Source organism: Chiloscyllium plagiosum, chromosome 37 (assembly GCF_004010195.1).
Source record: "Chiloscyllium plagiosum isolate BGI_BamShark_2017 chromosome 37, ASM401019v2, whole genome shotgun sequence".
NCBI lineage: Eukaryota > Metazoa > Chordata > Chondrichthyes > Orectolobiformes > Hemiscylliidae > Chiloscyllium > Chiloscyllium plagiosum.
Window position 1 is genome coordinate 21,466,142 of NC_057746.1, and position 12,391 is coordinate 21,478,532.

Consider the following 12,391-nt stretch of genomic DNA (forward strand, 5'->3'; position numbering starts at 1 on the left):
TTAAGGCCAATGGCTCTGCAATCTCCTCCCTTGCTTCCCAGAGAATCCTAGGATAAATGCCATCAGGCCCAGGGGACTTATCTATTTTCACCTTTTCCAGGATTTCCAACACCTCTTCTCTACATACCTCAAGGCCATCCATTCTACTTATTTGTGCCTCAGTATTCTCATCGACAACAATGCCCTGTTCCTGAGTGAATACTGAAGAAAAGTATTCATTCAGTGTCTCCCCAATCTCTTCCGCTTCCACACGCAACTTCCCCCTACTATCCTTGACTGGACCTATTCCTACCCTAGTCATTCTTTTATTCCTAACATACCTATAGAAAGCCTTAGGGTTTTCCCTAATCCTATCTACTAAGGACCTTTCATGTCCCCTCCTTGCTGCTCTTAGCTCTCTCTTCAGGTCCTTCCTGGCTACCCTATAACTCTCAATCGCCCCAATTGAACCTTCACGTCTCATCTTGAGATAGGCCGCCCTCTTCCATTTAACAAGGGATTCCAATTCCTTTTTAAAACACGGCTCCCTCGCACGACCCTTTGCTCCCTGCCTGACAGGTACATAATTATCAAGGACACTCAATAGTTGCTCCTTGAACAAGCTCCACATATCATTTACACTCTTGATTTGGAGTCTACTTTTCCAAGCCACAGGGAAACATATGGTGAGATCTTTCCCGACTATATGGTAAAAAAAGGTCACAAAGTCACAGTTGGAAACAGCACGAGAAATAATAAGAAAAGAAGTTAGTGTTTACTTCTCACAATCTATGTTTGATTGATTTTTAAACGAGTTTTGAGAAATTTTGTTGCTCAGATTAAGGTTCTGAATGCACCGACTCTCAGTAGTATCTTTATAAACAGAAGAGGAAGGACATCACTTCGACTGGGACAAAACATCAATCCTAGAACAAGCCAAACAGTGATACGCACGAGATTTCCTGAAGCATGGCATTCCAAACAGAAAATTGTATCCCATTTACCAACCCGTAAAAAAAGAACAGTGACATCATCACAGGAAAGGACACCACCAATCCAAGGAAACCTTTAAGACCTAAATAAACAGCCAGTCATATCACCAGTGCTTCACCAGAGGCTCACTGATGATGTTGCCTTGTTTCCTCCTGGTGAGGAAACGTCTGAAAACAAAACTTCCAGCTCAGTGAGCAAACTTACATCTATTTAATGTTTTTGTTTTAAAAAGGAAAGGTTGGAGTGCAAAGTGAATGCCTCCAGTTCAGAGTAATTAGCTGAATTACGATAGAAAGAGGAACAACAAAAGCAGTTAAATGAACAAGACAACCAGAAGTAGCCGATTGCCTACTTGAATGCTTCTCTCATTGAAATGACACCTTGAAGAGGAAATGGAGTTTTTCACATACTCAGACAGACGTGTAATGGGCAGTGGTTCATCAGTTTAGTGAGTTGTAGAAAGAAAGTGTTGCAGGTAGCACATGCAGTACCAATAGGATGGCATTTGGGACTAAGGAAAAACTAAAGCTAAGAAATACAAACGTTTTAAAGGCTTGGAGTATATCACGGTTTGCTAGGCATGTTATACGTTCAAGTACTTGGAGAACCTCACACAGTGAGAAAATCAGCATGCTTAATATCCATTTTTGCACTTGCAGAACTTTCTTCAATAGTTTTTAATGGTTGCAAAGTACCCCTATCTAAAAGAATTCGTGGGTATATGATGGCCATAATAGATGCATCTTTAAGATTACCAGAAGCCAGTTCATTAAGTGGGATCATGGCTGAAGGATTGCAGAAGAGTTATTGCAGTTTACTTTACGAGATAGGGGCTACTGACAGATATTCAATGTTATGAAGGGTCAAGTTTTCCATTTAAGTTATTCAAGGATTTTATGGATAGTTTAGGAATAAAACAATTCAAATCCATGTGTATCACGCAGAATCGGATGGAGCATGAGAACAGCGACATTAAAATTAAAATATCTTTTTTGACCGTTCTAGTAAAGATTATGCAGAGGATTGTGTGAAACGAATTCCATTTGTACTTTTTGCAATTAGGGATGTGGTAAATGAATCTATCAAGTTAAGTACATTTAAGTGAGCTTTTCTGGGCATGAAGGGAGAGGACCACTGAAATCAACGAGGCAGAAGTTAGTGAGTCAGAGCACAGTACAGCGAATTTGGGCGACGTGTCAAGGTTTATGGAAAAAACAAATAGAACAGCTGAAGTTGCGAGACTACATTTAAAAATAGCACAGCATATCATGAAGCAGAAAACAGACAAAAAATCAAACCTTTACAATTTTGCTAGTGATGAGAAAGTGTTACCATTAATTCCACGAGTAAGTAAACTTGTAAAAACAATGGATAGTGGGCCTGATAAAATCGAAAGCAAATGACTGAGGTGAATTATTTGATGAAAGTGCCAGAAACGTACTTCATTTGAATTTTGATAGTGAAGGAAAGCAGGAGGAGAATGTATTATTGGTTACAATAAAGAAAGAAGAATCAAGTTCATATGATTTGAATTGGACATTCTTCAAATTAAATTGGTGAACGAGCACGTTCGCAGTAATTAAGATAAATGAGTGTTCCATCTTCCAGAGCAAATTCTAAATGATCTGAAAGTGTTATTGCAAGCAAATGGGAGAGATATGTGGAATAACCTGGGAAATACTAATCTAATTACGCATGATGCAGATGCAAGAAATGCTGTTTCAGTCAAGCAACATTCTTACAGACTTCACCCTCTATAGTTGACACAGGTTCAAAAGTAGATTGAGTGCATGCTAAAATACAATATGAACGAAGGTTCCATGCAAAAAGACAGTAAGAAGATCTAAATACCTATTGTTTTCTTTTCCAGAAAATGGAATAATCATCAACAGAAATACTCCACGATTGAGAAGGAGACCTTGAGTTTGTTGTTGTTGTTGTTGCAAAATTTCGACATTTCGATTACCAGTATGTGTCTGAGACAATTGTATATTCTCTTTATAACTGCTTAAAGTTGTTGTAGAAAAGTAAGGAAAAAACATTACAAACTGTTTAGATTAAGCTTACGATAGAAGCCATTCAATTTGAAAACTGTAGATGTGGCATTTCGAGACAGGGTAATAGGCGACACATTGTCTCAACGTTCGTGAAGGAAGATGGAGGTGGTTGTTTGGACGAATAATGGCCTGAAATGAACTGTAGTAGTGTATATCTGCATGCTCAGAGTAACTGTGATATGTATGTATTCTTAGCTTAAGATTAAAAAAAAAAATTCGTTTTTGTACGTTAATAGTTCATGCTGCTTTAGGAGGGAGTGTATGTGTGAGAAGATACAGTGGCTTTAAGGAGCATATTTTGTCCTGTTCGTTAGGAAGGAAGGTGGAGACAGACGTACCGAGCAGTCTGCTCCAAAGACAATAAAGTAATCAGCTTGTCAAGCTTTGTTTTATTTTTAACCTCAGAGCAATAGAAGTAGCCTAAATGGTTGGGGTCAAGATCCAACATAACCAGGATATATTCTTTCACTGTAGCCTTCAGTGGAGCTTGCTGGTGTCTTGAAGCTGGGTGTGAAATCGGTTATTCCTCTCTTTGATACACCTAAAAGCTAAGATTCTCTCCCTGAGCATGGGAGACAATGTATTTTACTGAATCTGCCTTTGCCAAGCTGTGTTTGTGTTTGTGGGGGTGTTCCTGTTACTTTGTGCCAACACATTTCAAATTGTTTCAATTTTGTCTGCAATTGAACGATTGTGTATGAATAAAGTAAGTGTTGTTTTATGCCCGAAGGCTGAGCAATCGAATTGTATTCGGAACATAACGTTTACACTTTTCTTTAGAATAAGAAAATATTAAGATTCAGGCTGTCTTCTTAATACATTTTTGACGGTGTTTGGTCTGGTTTATAAAACTTTGAATTTTAGTACTGCTATAATATAACATGGAGGAAGTGAGGACGGCAGATGCTGGAGATCAGAGCTTAAAAATATGTTAGTGGAAAAGCGCAGCAGGTCAGGCAGCATCAAAGGAGCAGGAGAATCGACGTTTCGGGTATAAGCTCTTCTTCAGACTTTCCTGAAGAAGGGCTTATGCCCGAAACTTCGATTCTCCTGCTCCTTTGATGCTGCCTGACCTGCTGCACTTTTCCAGCAACACATTTTTAAGCTATAATATAACATATCAGCTTTGGTGTAGGAAAACAATTCCGATTTCTCCAAGTTGTCATCATGAAGCATTTGTTCATTCCTGAAATTAATCACTTCAACCTCTTTGCCAGTCTTATCAATGCCACACATCCTTCCTCATGTCATTTGACAAGAAATTGACATAAGATAAGTGGTCAACATTGATTTGCTATTATTATTCAACAAAGGCTGGTTGCTTTTATAATCTATGCCCGTGTTGATATATACTTAGAATACGTATTTTATGACGGGTTTTCACCTCCCTTAAGTCTTTAAAGACTTCTGTAGATGTACCCACTTTGTGCACATTGATATTGTATCATTTTGCCAATTCCATCTCCAGAACAGAGAACATGCAACAGTACAGTGCAAGAATAAGCGTTTTGGTCGAACATATTCGGACGAATTCGACGTCAAAGTAGTCTGCCTTCCATTAATTAATATCTCTCCGTTCTCGCATATATTGTCTACCGGAAAAGGGCGTCAAATCAAGACTTCTTACTGCCCAAAGTAATGGTACATGAACATCTGCAGTTTCTCAGCTTTCCCTTACAAGTTCAAAAGACATGATGATTGTTTTTGATCTTGAAGAAAAGCACGTTTGTGTTAAAGAAAGAATTACATTGTTTTGACATCTTCGAAGTTCAAACAATGCTGAAGCCTTTGCAACTTGAACAAAAAAAAAAAAACCACCCATTTGAATACATCTAGTCGAAGTAAAAACTATTTAGGTTCTGATGTTTACCCTCTTTCAAGAAGGCCTGGTTAACATTTTCAAACTTTTTTTGTTTAGCAGCAGGAAGAGAGGAAGCGATGAGCAGCAGACTGCCGGGAAGGTGATTCATTGATTTAAAAACTTACCTTGAGTCTCTGAGCCCTCGTTTTTGTTTTGTTCAGCAACAGGAACAGAAGGAGAGACAACGAGAAGACTGCTGGGAAGGTGAATGACTGATTTAAAAACTCGCCTTGAGCCTCGGGGTCTCCAATTTGTGTTCAGCAGCCAGAAGAGAGGGAACAACGACCGGGAGTCTGCCGGCAAGGCACATCACCGGTTTTTTAAAAAATAGCTTGAGCGTTGGGGCCTTGCTTTTTTTTTAGCAGGAATCGAAGGGACGTCGACCAGGGGAGCTGGCGGGAAGTTGAATCACTGCTTCAAAAACTCAACTTGCACATCGGGGCCCTCCAGTTTTTTTTAACTGCATATTTTTCCAGCCCTTATTTTTGTAATAAATACGTAAAACAAAACCTTGTCCTTCCTCCAGTCAGTTCTTTTTCACTGTTGCATTTTCCATGCGACCTTCAAAGCAATCAATACACCAATCACACTTGCAAGCCTCCCTGCCTGAACCCGATCTGTCAAAATATGTTACAAACCTTATTTCTGATTGCTATTTTCTTACCTAGCTCCCGGGTCATGAACGAAGTAATATATGAAGTAATATACATATACAGTGGGGCCTCACAGCACTCGGGTCCCAGGTTCGATTTCAGCCTCGGGTGAGTGTCTGTATGGAGTTTGCACGTTCTCCCTGTGTCTGCGTGGGTTTCCACCGAGTGCTCCGGTTTCCTTCCACAGTGTGAACTGGTTGGTCTGAAGGGCCTATTTCCACACTGTAGAGAATCTAATCGAATCTCTAATTTGATTTATATTACCTGTCACACTGTGGATTATAATTGTTCAGTAGATTACCCCTGCCATTCATGGTGCTTTGCTGCCCTTCAGGTGTTAGACCCGTTTGTAGTGGCGAGCCTACCATCTTGACTTCAGTTCTGCAGACGTAGAATTTCATATCGAATCATCTGTCTTTATTGAAATTGCAATCTTGCAGCATCTGTGCAGATGATTTACTGTAGCTTCCTGGACATATATTTGATTGCAATACATATTTTAACTATCAGTTTTCAAGATGTATATACTTCAGATTCTGGGATGGTTTCAAGGTAGTCTTGTATTTTTAGCTGTCTCCAGCATTTTGAACGACTGTTACTGGGTGCTCCATTTTTGCCTTTCAGTTCTTAGACTGTTTGACAACGTTTGATATGATGACAACTCAGTATACAACAGCCCTGTGGATGCAAAGCTTGAAGACAACTTTTGATTATTTCCAAAACATTTCAATTCCTTCTGCTTCAGTAGACGGTCTGTTCTGAACATCGAGATTTTTATTACATGTGAAGTGAACTAAAATTGATAGGTCATGACGATTAGACCATAAGAATAGGTCAGTAAGAGGCCTTACGGTCCCTTGAGGCTTACTCGCCTTTGAGTCGGGTCACGTCTGTGACAGCGTTCCTCAAGTCCATTTTCCTGCACATTTGCCGTGACCACTGATTCTCGTATTGATCAGGAACCATCTATCATTGGCTCATTATTCATAAGGACTCCTACCCTGCAGCCATCTCTGGCGGGAAGTTCAAAGAACTCACAGACCACTGAAAGAAGAAATTTCCCTTTAGCTCAGTCTTAATTTGGCGTCCCTTCATTCTGATTGTATCCCCTCTCCTCTTAGATACACGCATAAGAGGAATTATCCTCTCTGAATTTCTCCTGACAAGCCCTTAAAGAAGCTTCTACGCAGACAGAGGAAATGTAGTCTCAGGAAAGCTGACAATACTGCTCTTTATTAATCTTTGAGGAGAAAGTGAGGTCTGCAGATGCTGGAGATCAGAGCTGGAAATGTGTCGCTGGAAAAGCGAAGCAGGTCAGGCAGCATCCAGGGAACAGGAGAATCGACGTTTCGGGCATAAGCCCTTCTTCAGGAAAGAAGGGCTTATGCCCGAACCGTCGATTCTCCTGTTCCCTGGATGCTGCCTGATCTGCTGCGCTTTTCCAGCGACACATTTCCTGCTCTTTATTAATGCCAATTTATTAAATTTAGTATAGTTTTGTAGAAATTCTTGTTTGTCTGTATCAATGCAGCTCCGAATACATAACTTGACATAGTCCGTGATGAAACTGCCTCTCTGATTCACATCACACCTAGAGTGAGTAGTCTGCATAGCACTGATATTAGCGACAATATGTAAAATTGAATAGGTATAAAGCGGAAATTCATAAAATTGTTTCTATAATGCCTTCCAAATCCACATCATAAATAACCTGGAAAGTAAATGTTTGCAGTAACGTGAAGACATCAATATATGTATTTTCCTCTCGAAGCAATCCGCTTTGGAAATATATTGTCGCTCTTCACTGTCACTTGTCAAAATATTGTAACTCATTCTTGATCTAGTGTTACCAAAACTGACTGCCACTTTGGACCAACTCAGCTGACGCCGACCTACTCTTACATTAATTGTAGATGAATAACAATTGTTTGTACAAATAGGAGAGCCCACATCCACTGAATGAATTCTGGTTGGAGAGAAGAGTTTGGTGCCCGAAGCAGAGCCGGAAAGGAGAGTTAAATGGTTTTCTGATTTTTACTTGCGCATTTTTGTGTGCTCGTTTGAAGAGTTAGTTTAATAGTTAGTCAGGAGAAAGACTCAGTTGTTTAATGATTCCGGCCAACCTCTTTATCTGATTGTAGAAGAAAAAGGCAAATCATCCTGTCAAATTAGTTTATTTCAGAGGGATCCGGACACAACATTATTGCCCAGTGGAAACTGCAATTTCCCGCTGATTTCCTCGGAAACTGAAATACCAGGTGCGACTCCCATTTGCTGTGCAGATATTCTTATCTAATGAATTACATCAATAAGTTATGAAAGAAATAGCAATGCTACCCAACTTAAGTATTTACAAGGTACATTTTCTTATGCACAATGTTCTTTCCTTGTCGATTCGTTTCTTGTATTTGGCCTGCTGTTCTGCTAAATAAATAAAAAACTGACATACAGCATCCAGCATTTTCTTTGTTTGGTGTCATCTCCTTTCTCTGTCACGATCAAAGGATAATGCTAAACAAACCAAAATACCGATGCTGATATTTATTTTTGGATTAAAAAAGAGTTCTCCATTAATATTGAATGTGTTTTTTATGTACTCGAAGCAGAAGGCATTTATGGATAACTAACGCTACTCTAGGTTTTTCCCTTATAAAATAATAATAAAAATCTTTGTTTTGCAGGGCAATGCTTATTTTTAAGTCATTGGGACACTCACCATGTTGTTGAACATCGGACCATTGCCATCAATCAGACACATTGGTGATAGCTTCTCCTCATCATTAAACTTAATGCTGTTGCACTTCGATGAATATTGCATAGTGTATTTGAAGTTTGTTCTTTCCAACTCTTTGGATATGGTTGTTGAAATGGTGTTAGGCCAGCCAGACATTTTGATACTGTTGTTAAGAGATGTTAGCAGGACTTTCGATTGAATAGACCTCGTATTGGAAAACTAACACTTATTTGTTGCTGGTCCAATTGATTCTGGAGGATGCAGAAAAAAAAAGTTCATGGAATTTCATCAGTTCTCGACTGTATTGTTTATGCACAATATATATTTAACTTTTGCATGGTGATGATGACTATTCTAGCCCAGAACTGTAGTTGAGTTGTAGATATCTTTGTTTTCGAATTGTGCTTTGCCATAGTGTGAAGACTGCTTAATTATGATAATTGTTACCAAGTTGAACGTGTTTCTCCATCGAGCCAGATTGAGAAATTCTGATAGTCAGTGTTGGGGAATTCCCAACACATTGCCAGTATCCCTTTCCACATGCATTCGACGTTTAAAATGAGAATGCGCATGAGTATTGACTCATTTGAGTCCGGCTTTGTCAACATTTCAGAAAATGCCATTCTTTCTTTGTGATGTGTTAATAAAATTGGAAAAGCTTACAAACTCAGCACAGAATGGAGAGCCATCAAATGCCAACTATTTATCATGTAAAACTATGCAGATTTCTTTAAATTTGAACTGGAGGCCACTAATAGTAAACAGTTCTACTTTTGCTTTCTCATATTGCGCCAATTGGTAGCTGTTCACTGAGTAATTTCGAAAGCCACTGTTGTACATTTTCAAAACAGTTTCTGGGTGAGCGTAGCCCTTGCTTACTCCATTTTAGAAGGCTTAGTATTCATAGCTCCTAATTATTTTATTCACAGCTGAAATTTCATGAAGCAGTTCAAAATTAAGGTTTAGCGTTTTGGACATAGAGTTGTCTTGAGAATAGACACACATGTTTTAAACAATAAATGCTCTTTTCAAGTTGACGATTGCAATGGTGTTAATCCTCGCATCTTTCAACGTTGTTTTGATTTTTTGATGGCATAGTAGACATTATTGCATCTTTGAACTGTCACAAGAGAATACTTATGGTGATTTGAGATATCGTATTTTGGTGCAACAAACACGGATGTGACATATGCAATTAATGGCAGGGCCTTGGTAGTGTTGTAAAACAGACAGACCTCGACATGTACGTTCACACCTTGGAAGTTTTGTCACAGACAGTCGGGATGGTTACAAAGGTGTTTGGCAACTTTCAATCATTGCTCAGTACTTTCAGTATTGGAGCTGGGAAGTCCTGTTGAGGTTGCATAGGACATTGGTGAGGCCTCTTCTGGAATAATTTGTCTAGTTCCTGTTGCCCAGGTATAGGACGGAGATTTTCAAGCTAGTTGAGAAGGGATTTACCAAGATGCTGTCTTGTATGGACGGTTTGAGATAATAAGAAGGGTGGTGTAGGATGGGCCTTTTAACTTTTGAACGTAGGAAGTTTTGAGGCGACCATACAGAAGTTTATAGAATGATGAAGTGAACGGATAGAGTTAATGATAGTTGATTGTTGTCCCTGTTAAGAAGGATTTCGAGGTTAGGGACCACAGTTTTAAAGTGAGAGGAGAAATAGTTAACAGAAAGACGAGAGGGGCATCTTTTTCCCACAGAGAATAGTTCGTGTGTGGAATGAAATTCCTGATGAATTGGTGGATGTGTGTACAATTACAACGTTTGAAAGACATTTGGATAAGTACATGAACAGGAAAGTTTTGGAGGCAGATGGACGAGGAGAAGGTCAGTGGGATTGCTAAATTTGTGTTCACCATGGACTGGTTGGACTTAAGGGTCTATTTATGTGTTGTATGACTCAATGATTTTCTGATTGTATATATGTATTGCTTAAAAGATGTTTTGCAACCAATCAGGTGCCATAATTATATTTTCCTGCATGCATTCACTTTAGCATATATTTCCAAATTAACATGTTTTTCTTTTCTTTTGACACTTGTTCCAGCAGAGAATGATTAGCATATGAAACTATTTTGAATCTTTTCTGTGACATTCATTGTTCATTACTGTTAGCATTTTTTTTTTGGAAAATGTTAGCTGATTTAAATGCAATAGAGTAAAATGAATCATATTAGAGTGCAATTTATTTGGAGATGTACTAAGATAATTATAACACTGGAATGCATGTAAAAATGAAGCTAACCAACATTAAGGACTATTGCCTTACAATCGGATAAAACATTTTGTGCGAGAAAGTGCAGGGAGTGTGTAGCCTGACGTTTTATTGAGATGTCAGTACAATCATTACTAAACTAATGTTACTACAATAGATATCACGCAAGTACTATTGTGAAGCTACTGAACCCTCATCAGAATAATTTAAATGGAGTAGCAAGAAGTCTGTGTTTACATCGGATCACTGCATGTTGCTGATATTTGGTTAATGATGCATTTTTGTTTTCTGTATCATCTATTACACAATGGTATCAATAGCTTGAACATGAAAAAAAGCAATCAGACAACTTGTGCAGTAGCTATCATTTATTTACGTTGTTAATACAAATAGCAACTTTCAAACTTCAGCATTCAGCGTACACATAATTAGCACAAAGAATAAAATTGGCTAAATCAGGTTATGTATTGACTTATTTGCATCATAGTAATTTAACATTTATGGATTAGTTGCTGGTAAAATCAAGCTTAACATTTGAAGTTCGTGCAATATGCATCGATTAATTTCGGAAAAATCATGCAATAATATACGAGCCAAACACTTTAAAAAGGCAGATTACACAAAAGATTGAGAGTATGAATTGAAAGCTAGCACTTCATTAAACTCTGTTGTGTAAGTTGTTTGTACGAACTTTGGAGAGGCACAAACCTTCCCTAGAGACAATAATGTTGGATTTTTATACTTAAGGTTGCGATGTGTCTAACTGCAGGTATATTCTATACAGTGAACTGAAACTCACTGTGGGAAAATTAGCGGGAATTATTGGACCAATGGCTTTCCGAAGTTGGATTTCCATGAAGTTCCATATTTTCCTCGCCGTGAATGTATTTAAACTATTGTGAAAGATGTTACGGCTTATGGCAATAACCTAGAGAGTGCATTACCCGGAATGGCAATCATGCATGTTTTGGTTGTTTACAATGCAGTAGTCTAACTTCAGCACAAAAAGAAATCTTAAGTGATTGCTTGGCGCCTCCCTATATCATGCTCTCATACTCCCGTAATACATTAATTCTAGACCTTGGATTTCTACTGTGTTTTTCTAATTTTTATACATGTTTTCACAATGCATTCAGGCAGCTTTTTAAGTCGTCATGTTACCATTTCAAGCATTTGAGAACAAAATCTTAAAGAAAATGAAAAGATCGACCTATCATAAGTATAACAAAACAATATGTTTTTTGTTTTGTTTTGGAAAGTAGCAACTTCTATTTTATGTGAACAATATGAGGAACACACCGCACAGCTGTGGTTGCTTTATTACTGCATTCTGGCTTAGGCATGAGCTCCAAAACTACGTTAATAGCATTATGATGTTAAGGTAGGTAATATATTTCCCTCGCCATCATATGTCTTGAGGAAATGATGTCTGACAAGTCCAGATATGTGATATCAGTTTTATTATTTCTAACTAGAAACTTTGGGCCCTTGATCTGCTTTATCCTATTATAGTGAAAGCAAAAATGTATGTTTCAATCTTCCGTGTTATCATGCAGAAGAATCGATTGTTCTGAGACACTTCATGTTAATCATTCGCAGGATTAACAATTAGATTTGTATTTTACGACATATTTTCGGTTTTCCATACAATGTAATTGCCCTGAATATATCGCTTCTTTTAAGCAAAGACAATTGGCGGCATCTTCTTCACGATTATCATAGATTTGCTCCAACAATGTCCGAAGCTTATGTGCATTAACGATTATTGAGTGATTATAAAACAGTATTGACGCATTCCAATAACAATAGAAACTTTAAAAAAAAAAGTGCACTCTACATCTAGCTTTTGTTTTCGACTGCAGGAGGTGAATCACTTCTTGGCTGTAA